General features: G+C 45.6%; 1 long non-coding RNA gene across 1 annotated transcript in view; it reads left to right on the top strand.

Annotated features, from left to right (window-relative positions):
* LOC109318124 overlaps positions 1-7018 on the top strand; it is a 19217-nt gene extending 12199 nt beyond the window's left edge. Inside the window, exons 2-3 of the long non-coding RNA XR_002103187.1 lie at positions 5514-5516; positions 6943-7018. This is a non-coding gene — a long non-coding RNA (uncharacterized LOC109318124). The remainder of the gene's footprint in view (positions 1-5513; positions 5517-6942) is intronic.
* Positions 7019-11275: the final 4257 nt, after the last annotated feature.

Raw genomic sequence — 11275 nt, forward strand, 5'->3', positions numbered from 1 at the left:
CAACTTCCAAGGGAAGTGGTGCTGGCTCCTACCCTGGGGGTCTTTAAGAAGAGGCTTGATGCCTACCTGGCGGGAGTCATTTGAGCCCAGTTTTTCTCCTGCCCAGGCGGGGGGTTGGACTTGAAGATCTACAAGGTCCCTGCCGACCCGACTTTTATGATTCTTCTATGGTTCTATGATTGTATAAGTCCTTCAATCAAGTGGAACCATTGTATTATCCATAGATAGGCACTGGCTTTAAAGCAACTGAATAAAGATTTAAACAGCGTGCTAGGCACAGCCGTGAAAACAGTTAACTTCCTAGAAGTGTGGGCTCTGAATTCACTTCTTTTCTGATCGTTGTGCCGTCGTGACATGGGATCTGAATATACTACTGTACTTCTTCCCACTGAAGTTCAGTGATTGTCACATGGAAGGTTGTTGAATTGCCTGTTCGAGTTGAGATATGAAGTTACTGTCTCTCTCAGAGAGATGAAATCTGAATTCTTATAGCATTTTGAGGATGAAGTATGGATTTGCAAATTACCCTATCTTTGTGACATTTTTGATAAAATCAATGACAATCATCATTGTCATTGATATTGTCATATCAAAATCATTTTTGATAAAATCAATGACTTGAACTTTCAGCTTCAGGGATACAACACAAATATATTTACCTTGCATGATAAAGTAAGAGCTTTTAGAAGAAAGTTGAGGTTCTGGAAAAATCAAGCTTTATGTGGAAATTTTGGTTCATTTCCACAGGTCTCCGAGTTCTGTGAAGAAAACGAAATCCCTCTGCAAGGCAGTGTGAAAGAAAATATTAAAGAACACTTGGTAAATTTGGAGTCAAACTTTGAACATTATTTCCCTAATGTTGAAGAGCATGAAGATCCACAAAAACTGTGGATTTTGAATCCATTTAATGACAGCGCTATTAAACAAGCAGGGATTCCAGAAAGCGTGAAGGAAAAACTTTTTGAGCTTTTCACAGCCAGTACATTGCAGAGGATGCAAAGCATGGGATTGGGTGACATCCCTGCATTTTGGTAGAAAATGAAATGGAAATACCTACAGCTGAGGAACATGGCTGTCACAGAGCTGCTCCCGTTTGCTTCAACGTATCTGTGTGAAGCCAGTTTCTCACACCTGACTGGGCTAAAAAGTAAAATAAATTGTTTGTGCCTGGAAAATGATCTGATAGTGGCAATAAGTAGGTTAAAACCAAGATTTGGAACACGTAGGCCATCCAAACAGGCCCAAGTTTTTCATTAAATCCAACTCTTACAAGAACTCATTTTTTATACTATTTTGATAAAACTAGCAAAAAGTCCAGTCCAATCCCTGATTTGTAAAACAATTCTAGAGAGGGAGAGAGTATCAGTTCCCATCACAAAGATACCTATGTTTAGAGTTTTATTAATATAAATGAGTTATATATTGTTTTTACTGTTCTATAATTTATGATCCATGTGTTATTTTGTTCCAAAAAATATTGTAAAATTCAATAAAGAAGAGTAAAATTTAAATTCTGCATTATTGTATGCCTATTTGTGCGTGTGTGTGCGGCTCAGCATGTTGCTGCATGTGTCTGACTGTGTCCTTGTGTCTTTTTCTCTCTGAACTACACCCTTCACCCATTGACACCACAATATTCCTGCAGACACCCTTTTTAGAAAAAAAGCAGAAAACAATCTTCCCTCCTCCTAAGGCTCATCCCCACAATTATGGTTGCTACCTGTCCCCTCTCTCCCCACAATTCCCTCCCTCTCTCTTCACCCTCCCCCTTCCCTGTCTGTAAGAGGTGGCAACCCTACCCACACCAGATCAGACATCTGTCATGTCACGGCCTTATATGCACAGCCCTTTTCCCAACATATGGCACACATTAGTCTATAAATATAAAATCCCCTGGAAAATTGAGTGTTGGGGTACTTACTAAAATTTTTAGAAGTTAGGGGGTACTTGCTACTTAAAAGGTTGAGAAACACTGCTTCAGACAACCAATCAGAGCGTGAATAAAGCATTATGGCTAGACAGGCTATAGTATCAGAATATTCACAGCAGCTAAGATGGTATCCCTGTCATGCTAGGCATCATACAAACCAGAAGTGAGACACTGCCTGTGCCCTGGTGAGTTCACTTCGATAAATGGAGAGAGGAAAGCCTGAGGCACAGAAACAAAATGATTTTCTCAAGGTCGCTGACTAAGCTTGGAAGACAATCCATAGTCTTGAGTATATTTTGAAGTCCTCCTGGTAGTGCTATGTCATCCAAGGGCATGAAAAGGGCGCACCCAGTAGCTGATAGCTGCGCTGGGAGGGTGTGGGGGTTGGAGAGCCCTGTTAGATGTATATGTGTTCGTGTGTGTGCATGCATGCGTGTGACACCCCTCTGATCACGGCACCCTGGGCGGTCACTCATGTCATTTACCCCAAGGTCGGCTCTGCCCAATCCGGGGCTCTAACCAGAAGACCCTTTTGTCTCCCTGTTGTGCCACTGTTCTCAGTCTCCAGTCAAGAAGGCTTTATGCCTCTGATGTACTTATTAACATATCAGTCCATATCACCACACTGGAATCCTCTCTCCATCACCATTATAGACTGTCCAGTGCTTTTTCCATCTTTGTTCTCTTCATCCTCTCTACCAAACTCAGGAGCACGTACCTTTAAGGAATCACAATGCCAGTGAATTAGGTCTACATTTTTCCAGATGTTTTGTGACCTCATTGTCTCCAGGGCTTTCCTTAACACAGAGGTTAGATTTATGGAACTAGAACTTCCTGGCTTATCCCTATGTCTTTTTTCACAGACTGAGATTACAGTTTTTACTATGGCTCAAGTCTTTCAGTCCCTCTCTCCTCCCAACTCCATAACAGCTAAAGCAGTGAGTTTTATCCTTTTTTGACTCAAGGTACCCCACATTGGGCTCCAAGCATGCCTCAGAAAATGCCAGTTCTTAGCTTTCATTTGTTTGGGGTTTTTTTTACTGTGAAAACATAGTAAAGCAATTCTCCCATTGCAAATAACTCAGACTACAAACAGGTTGGATTGTTTTGGACACCGTAGGCATATCTACACGAGATGTTTTCGGCACAGTAAACTAATTAGCTTGGCAGTAAAAGTCTCAGGGTCTACGCATGTACCCCTCTTAGGCTGGAGCAAACGCATTTACAAGTACTATCCTGCTATGCAGTAAATTAAAGTACTACCCTGCTGCAGAGGAAAAAAACTCTGCAGCAGTTCACATGTAGATACTGGAGGGGCTGGCTGGGGCATGAGGGTGCTATAGTGCAAGGGCTGCCTGCTGGCTAACCCTGCACTGAAGTACCATCATACCTCAGCTAGCCCCACCACAGCTTGTTGAGCTGGGGGAGCAGTGCCCGGCTGGCAGGCTGACCCCAAGGGCCCCCTGCCAGCTGAGGCTGCTCTGCCCTGGGTCAACATGCTGTGATCCCAGGCGCACATTCAGGTGTGTGCACAGCAGCAATAAGCTCCAGAGCGCTACACTCCACAGCTTATTGCTGCACATTAATAGGCACATGTAGATGCACCCTGTGATTCCTATTTGAAATCACTGGGTTACTCTTGTGAATCACGTGTAAGTGTTTGCACACCAAATAGTACTGATATTGTATGGCACCCCTGAAAGAATCCTGCAACACCCTGGTTGCGTATCACTGAGCTAAGGAGGAAAAACATATCTAAAACGAGTTATGAGTTTCTTCAGCCTTTTAAACCAGTGCTAAAGTCCCATCTTTGCTCACTTTTTCCATATGAGTCATAGGATAAGACATAAACAATCCTAGAGTAACAACTGGGATGGTAGACTTTCCTGCTTCAACCCTTCATTATATATGCTCTGGCAGCTAGGTGCTGGTGACAAGTATATGTCTACAGAACACACAGAGCAAGGCAGAGCAGGGTCAGGGGAAAGTAGAGATACCTAGTATCTGGATCTCAGCTGGATTTAAGTTAGGCCCCATGTTTCTCAGTCCTGTCGAGACTGACACGCGTGCAGTATAGTAGAACTTGCAGGCTTTAGAGAATTTAAAGGTTATCTCAGGGATTTCGGTGAAGCGGAGTGGTGGTTCTCAAGATCACAATTTTGGACCTAAATTCTTCCTAAATTCCACAGATTTAAAAAAATCTGGTTCCTAGTTACCACAAAGAGGAGAAAAGAGGAAGGAGAACAACTGCAGGTGCCCAGGGGCACATGGACAAGTAATCTAAAAGTTATTGAAATACATATCGCAGTATAACTCCAGAGCTGGGGATCCTTAGTTATTCTTATGCTGGTAGCTCTTTTGTGTGTACAGTCCATTCTGACATTTATTGTGATCTACTTTCCAATAGAAAAAAAAGAAAAACACTTTGGAGCGTAGAAGCTGTACTAATTAGCAGCACTAGCACATGACCAATCAAAACTAATGACAGTCCTAAACCCCAGTTATCTTTCAAGAGCCAAGATGATTAAATGAGTGCGGAGAAAAACAAGGTAAGATAATCACATCATTGCAGCCTCCGTCAAGAAAATGAAGGTTGTGTCCAGATTTGGCGTAAGTACAAATCACATGTCTGTTACCTCATAGCCAAATGAACTGTTATGTCCCCAAATCCCCTCCTCTCTCCCCCTCCCCCCCCAATAACTGTAGCATGGGAGCATGTAGGTAGAGGTGACAGAAAGACTGGATCATCAAACCAAACTTGCAGGAATGGGTAACAGACACCTAACTGAGGGTGCTTTTATGAAGTAAAGCTTGAAACTTAGCTCCAGAATGGTACCCTTTCCTCCTCTTAAAACTCAAACACCCTAAAAGGGTTCATTGGCCTTAAATTAAGGTCTGTGGTTATAGTGGAATTTTCTATCAGATTTAAATTATGAAATATTAAAAATAGCAGTTTTCTTTTTTGCAGCATGTAGGAAAAAAGCCCAGAAAACACTCGTTTTGTATTAAGACCAGAGGGAACTGTTATAATCTGGTGGCTCAAGCTTCTAAAAAATACATGCCATACATTAAACGTATTCTTACAAGTTCTGGTCTACAGCACACAGGACTGAAGATAGTCTGATTAATCTAGCTTGTGAAGGGGTCAAAGACCCAGGGGTCCGGGGCCAGGCGGAAAGTGGCGGAGTCCAGCCTAGCTTCTGGGTGCGAACCCAGAAGTGGGCTCGGGAGCCTTCCCCTTTCCGGAACCCAGACAGATCCGGGTCGGGACCAGCCCGGAGGGATAAAAGGAGCCCCCCAACCCCAAACAGGAGGAGGGAGAGGCTCCGACGGGAGCCAACGCCGGTGGCAGCGGGGCCGACGGCAGCGGAGCCGGCGCTGACGGCAGTGGAACCGGCAGCGGCGGAGACGGCAGCAGCAGAGCCGGCGGCAGCGGAGCCAGCGGCAGCGGAGCCGGAGGGTCCTGGTAAAAGGAGCACCGATGGAAAGACCCTCCTCAGGTGGCTGCAAGCCATCTGGCCACTTGGCAGGATCCGCAGGGGTGGAGGTAAGCCCCAATGTGCCCACGGGGCACGAGCGGCAGGCGGTAGGGGAACACTGACCCCAGGACCGCAGAAGGCAGTGGCACCCGGCCCAAGCCGGGTACTGTAAGGACTCTTATAGGGTCCTGCAGGGGAAGGAAGAAACCCCACTGCGGGACTGGTGGACAGACTAAGGGGCCAAAGGTCCTCGCCCGACCAGGGCCGAAGGCCATTGCGGGAGTGAGATAACCTCCGCCCCAGAGAAGCGGGCGCAGATGTTTGGGTTGGCATTACATTGCTTTGTTCCTTTTGGCCCTGTTACCTACCACAGGGGCTAGCACCCTGTAGGAAGCCACCCAGAGGGCGGCTAATCCCGGAGGACTGGGTGAGGGTGTAGGGGAGGAGGAGCCCTCAGGACCCCTGGACTCTAGAGCCGAGGGACCGCGTCCGGACTGCCCGCTTCCCCAGACGGGTGAACCCCCCAAAATTCCATCAAGCTGTGGCAGGCGAGATCGGTGGAAGTGCGGTACGGACGGTAGATCCCCCCTCTTCTCCAGGGGCCATCTAGGGGATGCGGGGGACCAACCCAAGGTAGTCCACCGCATTTCCCCACATAGCTGAATACCTAACATTATGAGCAGGAATTTTACTATAGCATATCTGCTCTGGTGAGAGTAGGAAGAGGAGCCTTCATACCTTGTCTGCTCTGTGGGGAGCCATCTTACATAAGAGGAAAGAGATGAGTTAAATGATTAATCCAAGGTCAAACAGATCGTGCAAGAGCCAAGAACTAAACCCAGATTTAAGGATACAGTTTTCCTTTTAACACTATATAAGCAACTTTTTTCCTTTTGTGGTCATGCATATTGAGGACAAGGCCATGACAAACAGCTTAGATTTCAAACTATTTTCTTTTTCATTTTTTTATGCACTTATGATTACACCTCCTGGTTCAGACCATGTGTGAGGCCTCATCTACTTAAGGTAAATAGGAGAGTACTCACAAATAAAGGTTGTAGGATTAGGATATTACAGAAGACATGCTGCCAAAGATCTGAAACAGTTCCTTTGTCAGACTAATTGATAACTGCACAATGCTGATCATGTTTAGGCTTGTATAACAGGCTAGGGACAGAAATTACACATAAACCAGTATAAGTGATTGGAAACTGGTTCAGCTCTGTAACACAACAGAAATTCAGTGCACATAAACTGATTTCAAAATGGTTGAAGCCAGTTTAGGATAAACCTGGATGGATTTAGTATCACATTTAACTGATTTAAGTTAAATCGGTTTATTGAACTTCTGTCCCAGATCCCCTCCAGATTCAAGTTAACTCACAGTCCCCCAGCATCCCAGGATACTTTGTACCTCCCCTGCAACCCCACCCTTGTATGGTGGGTGGGATAGCCTTGGCCCAAGCTGTCTGCTCCAGCTGAGCAGAGAAGCATGCTCTAGCACCCCCAAGCTTCTGGCTTGGGCCACTACAGGCTGCATTCCTGGAATCAAAAGTGAATGTGTGTTAACTTGCTCATTGGTTCAATCTGTACAGCTTAGACTAACCTGCAAAGATTGAATTGATTCAGCCTTGGGCTTTTTGACTATCTATACTTATCCAGGGTGGTTGATTCCCTTAAGAAGAGGCAGCCAGCCATAATAAGGACTCCAACTGTAAGGCTTTTTGTTAATGAGGGTGGATCCCACCGGGGCTTTAAAAATCTCCTAGAAGAGAGAGGGAAGCAAGTTGTGTGGAGAAGCCAGATTGGAAAGTGTCTCTTCTCCAAATGTCTGAAGAAGAGAGGATTTTGATTTGGTTTGTTCATTTTACTGGGGACTGAGGCTTGTGTTGTAGAGAATAAAGCTATCTAAATGACTAATAGTGTACCTATGTCTCCTGCAAAGGCATGATGATAAGCAATTCACAGCCAGATAGGAAACAGGCCTATATCTGACCCTGGTTAATAATATCTAATTATAAATGGCTTGACTATTCAAGCTATTGATAGTGTTATTTCCTCCATTACAAATCAACAAATGCTTTAAATCTCACCCAGGAGATCTTCCTTATTGCAGTCCCTTCAACCTCTCTGGTCTTTAATACTACTTACCTCTATGCATCTTAGATCTCGATTTGCCTGAAAAAGTTTAGACTGTCACAGACCTATAATGAAGGCAGAGGTGGTTATCAGGTGATACCAGGAGCTAGCAAGGCAGTTGGGGGCAGAGAGATTGATGGGCAGGAACCAGGAACAACGACAGAGCCAGGAACTTAGGAAGCTGGACCCAAGGCATAGGAAAACAGGAACAATAAACAGGGTCTAGGACATTAGGACCAATGTAAAGGATTGACCTGAAGCCAGATAGCCATCTAGTTGCCAGGGTGTCCAGACAAGATTGTGGTGGGGGCAACAGTTGCTCAAGAGCAGGCAGGAACAGCTCACAACACTATTGCTGAGACAAGGCCCTAGAGGAAGTGAGAGAGTTTTATAGCCCTCCCATCCAGGGGCTGTGTCTTCCATTGGTTCTCCCAGGTCATCTGTCCCCCCCACTGGAATCCATAGAAGCCACCAGCCTGGGCTGGGGTTGGCTTTCAGCCAAGTGCTAGGTGGTGCTGTAGCCTAGGCTCCTCTTCTTTAGGGCACAAAAGGCCTTAGTTCAAATCCCTGGGGTCCTGAAACAGACAGGGATCATTCCGTCATGAGCAGTTTGTTGAACCAGATGACCTTCTGAGCTCCACTTTCCCCCTGCTTGTCTGTGATTCTGCCCAACAGTAAAGCATCCAAGTTCTGGAAGTGTGTGTGTGTGTATATATATTTGCAAAAAAAAAAAAAGAGCGTGTGTGTGTGTGTGTATATATATATTTGCATGTGTGTGTGTGTATATATATTTGCCAAAAAAAAAAAGTATATATTAGAGTAATGAAAGAGGACGAGCTAAATGTAAGTCTAAAGGCCAGATCTTCTAAGGTAACTGCGTGCCTACTTCTCCATGATTTCAGTGACATGATTTTTATGGGAGCCCAGCACTTTGAGAAATCCTTGCCGGGTTGAGAAATCAGGCCTCATGGACTAGCACAAGGCCACATGGGAACCTAGGTCCTCCATGACTGAGTGCAAAGTTGTTGCTGTTTCTCTTCCCCTTATAAATCAGAGCAACGCTCATTTCTTTTTTATACCTGCCTACATATGTGTGTGTGTGTGTGCATGCATGTATTTATGAGTGTATACACACATATCTATGTGTATATATGTATGTAATATCTGTATGTGTGTGTGTATATGTATGTATAGATAGATAAATACGGGGGGTGTATACACACACATACACACACACACATATATATATATATACTGTATCCTTTTTGTATGGATTCATTTGGAACAAGTAGTGACCATATTCAGTACAAAGGGTTAAAGCAACAGAAGCCTGATAGAAATCCCCTAAAACAAGAGCCATTTTACCCTTGCTATAGTACTGGGCTTTGCCTGTGCATTGACTTTATGTTGATTTCTAAATCCCCCCAGGCAGAAATAGGTGACCTACTTTTTAGCTCTGGACATCTGGTAACTCTCATCTGTTCCTCCCCCTGTTCTTTAACCCTTACTTCACTACCCTCGACCCCTGTGCATCTTCAGCTCCTCAGATCATTCATACTCCTATGAGGTGCCTTGATGAATAGGGTGACAGCCCTGAGCCAATTCGTGGAGATTCCCCCCCCCCCCACACACACACACACATGCACCTTTTTATTTTCCTCCTTGCAGAGCTCTTTCTTTTGCTTCAGAGGAAACGTGCATGACCTATTCAATGTGTAAATGCTAAGAAAAATCACACGCTTAAAACCACAGGCAGAGTTCTGTCCTTGCACCACTAGGGGGCACCAAACTCCCACGTGCCGAAGCCTTCCCGGCATCTAGAACAACTGGGAGAGAAACCCAGGTGGGGCTTGTATTATTTTGCTGTGTCTCTTGTACAAGTTGGGTTTAGTGTCCATTTCTCCAGTTTTTAATTCTACTGTCTGCTCGGCAAAGCCTCTGACTCCATATGTCCTGCTGCTGTCTAAAAGGTGCTGCGTCCGCCAGGGACGAGGTCTCGGAGAAACCGCCCCCAGCAGCTGTCGTGCTCTGGAGCCCCTCACCGAAAGCGCTGCCTTTCTAACATGAGATGGGAAACTGCTGCTGTTTATTGCCCACACGGAGAACCTGGGGTTTCTCAGATCTCAGGCTGAAGTGGAAGTGAAAGCAGCCGTGATTGGTAATGATAAGGGAACCACAGAGCACTGTCCCTTATCCTCCCTCTTTCCCGGCCAGGGCCCAGGCCAGCCAGAACCGCCAAGGGCCGTCAATGAACGACGAGCAGAGGATGCAGTCTGAAGCGCGGGGAGCCATGAGAACTGCCTGAGCCAGGATTTAGCCCCAGTAACGCAAACAACTGTTTGTGGCTTGCAGCTCAGGGATGGCCCAGCTGCCCCATCCAGCACGGGGACGGAGGGAAGGAGGCAACTCACTGCTTAGCTTTCCTGCCTTTTAGGCAGCTAAGGGCCTTACAGTTTGTGAGGCCAGCTGTCTGTTAGGAGAAGGAGCATAAGGCAAGGGCTGTGCAGGGTTTAGGGCAGAGAGAAAGTGCTGTCACTGGCTCTAAGGTGGGAGGATGGAGTTAGCCAGTGAGCTGACTGCTCAGGGCCAGGAGGTCCTAGACAAGGAGGATCTGGAGAAGAAAGGAGAAAGACCTTGTATGGTTTGGATGCAAACTCCTCTGAATCAAACCTTTTGTGGCCAGCCTACTTTAATTGCGCCAGAGGGATTCCCTGACTTCCCCCACCTTGCTGTTTTTGGCATACTAGGCCTCCCACTTGACTTGCAAAGAGCGAAGATTTCTAGGGAAAGCAGGGCTTCTGCCACAAACCATCCTGGGCCAGTTTCAGCTCTGCAGAAATGCCACCCACTTCAGCAGGATAGAAGAAGGACCTGTTCATATAAGGGAGATCCTTTTTCTTTCAGCAAACCCAACACCTTGAGGTGCCAGGGGCATCATCTCCTCTTATTAAGGATACTGTCCAAGGCTTGATTAGCAATTCCCCCACAAGCAGAGGCCAATGCAAGGGGGAAGAACCTTATTCCAATGTTGCTTCTAATCCAAATCCTAATGAGGAAAAGAAAAAAAGCATAAACTGGTAAATCAAATGTAAAACTGTAATAAGACGAGCCAAGAGAGAATTTGAGGAGAAATGTGCTAGAGACAAAAAATGTAATAATAAAAGTGTCTTTAAATGCATTAGAAACTGGAGACCTGCCAGGGAGTCAGTTGGACCTTTGGATGATCAGGGTATAAAAGGGGTGCTGAAGGATGACAGGGCCATTGCTGAGAAACTAAAAGCACTCTTTGTATCTGTCTGCACTCTCTAGGATGTTAGGCAAATTCCCTCACCAGATCTACTCCTCCCTAGGGAAAACTCAGTGGAGCTGACCCAAACTGAGGTTTGAATAGATAAGGTTGTAGAGGAAATTGATAAACTAAACAGTAGTAAATTACCAGGGCCTGATGGCATTCACCCCAGGGTCCTGCAAGAGCTCAGATTGGAATTGGTGAATTCCTGACTGTAGCATGCAACCTATCACCAAAACCAGCTTTGGTACCAGAGGATAGGAAGGTTGTCAATGTGACTCCCATATTTAAAAAGGCTCCAGAGGGAAAGCAAGGAATTACAGGTCAGTAAGCCTATCTTCTGTTCCTGGAAAAACTGGTAGAAACAATAATAAAAAAAATTGTTCAGCACATGGGTGAACAGGACATGCTGGGGAGGAATCAACACGGCTTAGTCAA

This window comes from Crocodylus porosus, unplaced genomic scaffold (assembly GCF_001723895.1).
Source record: "Crocodylus porosus isolate Cpor-Errol unplaced genomic scaffold, CroPor_comp1, whole genome shotgun sequence".
Classification (NCBI taxonomy): domain Eukaryota; kingdom Metazoa; phylum Chordata; order Crocodylia; family Crocodylidae; genus Crocodylus; species Crocodylus porosus.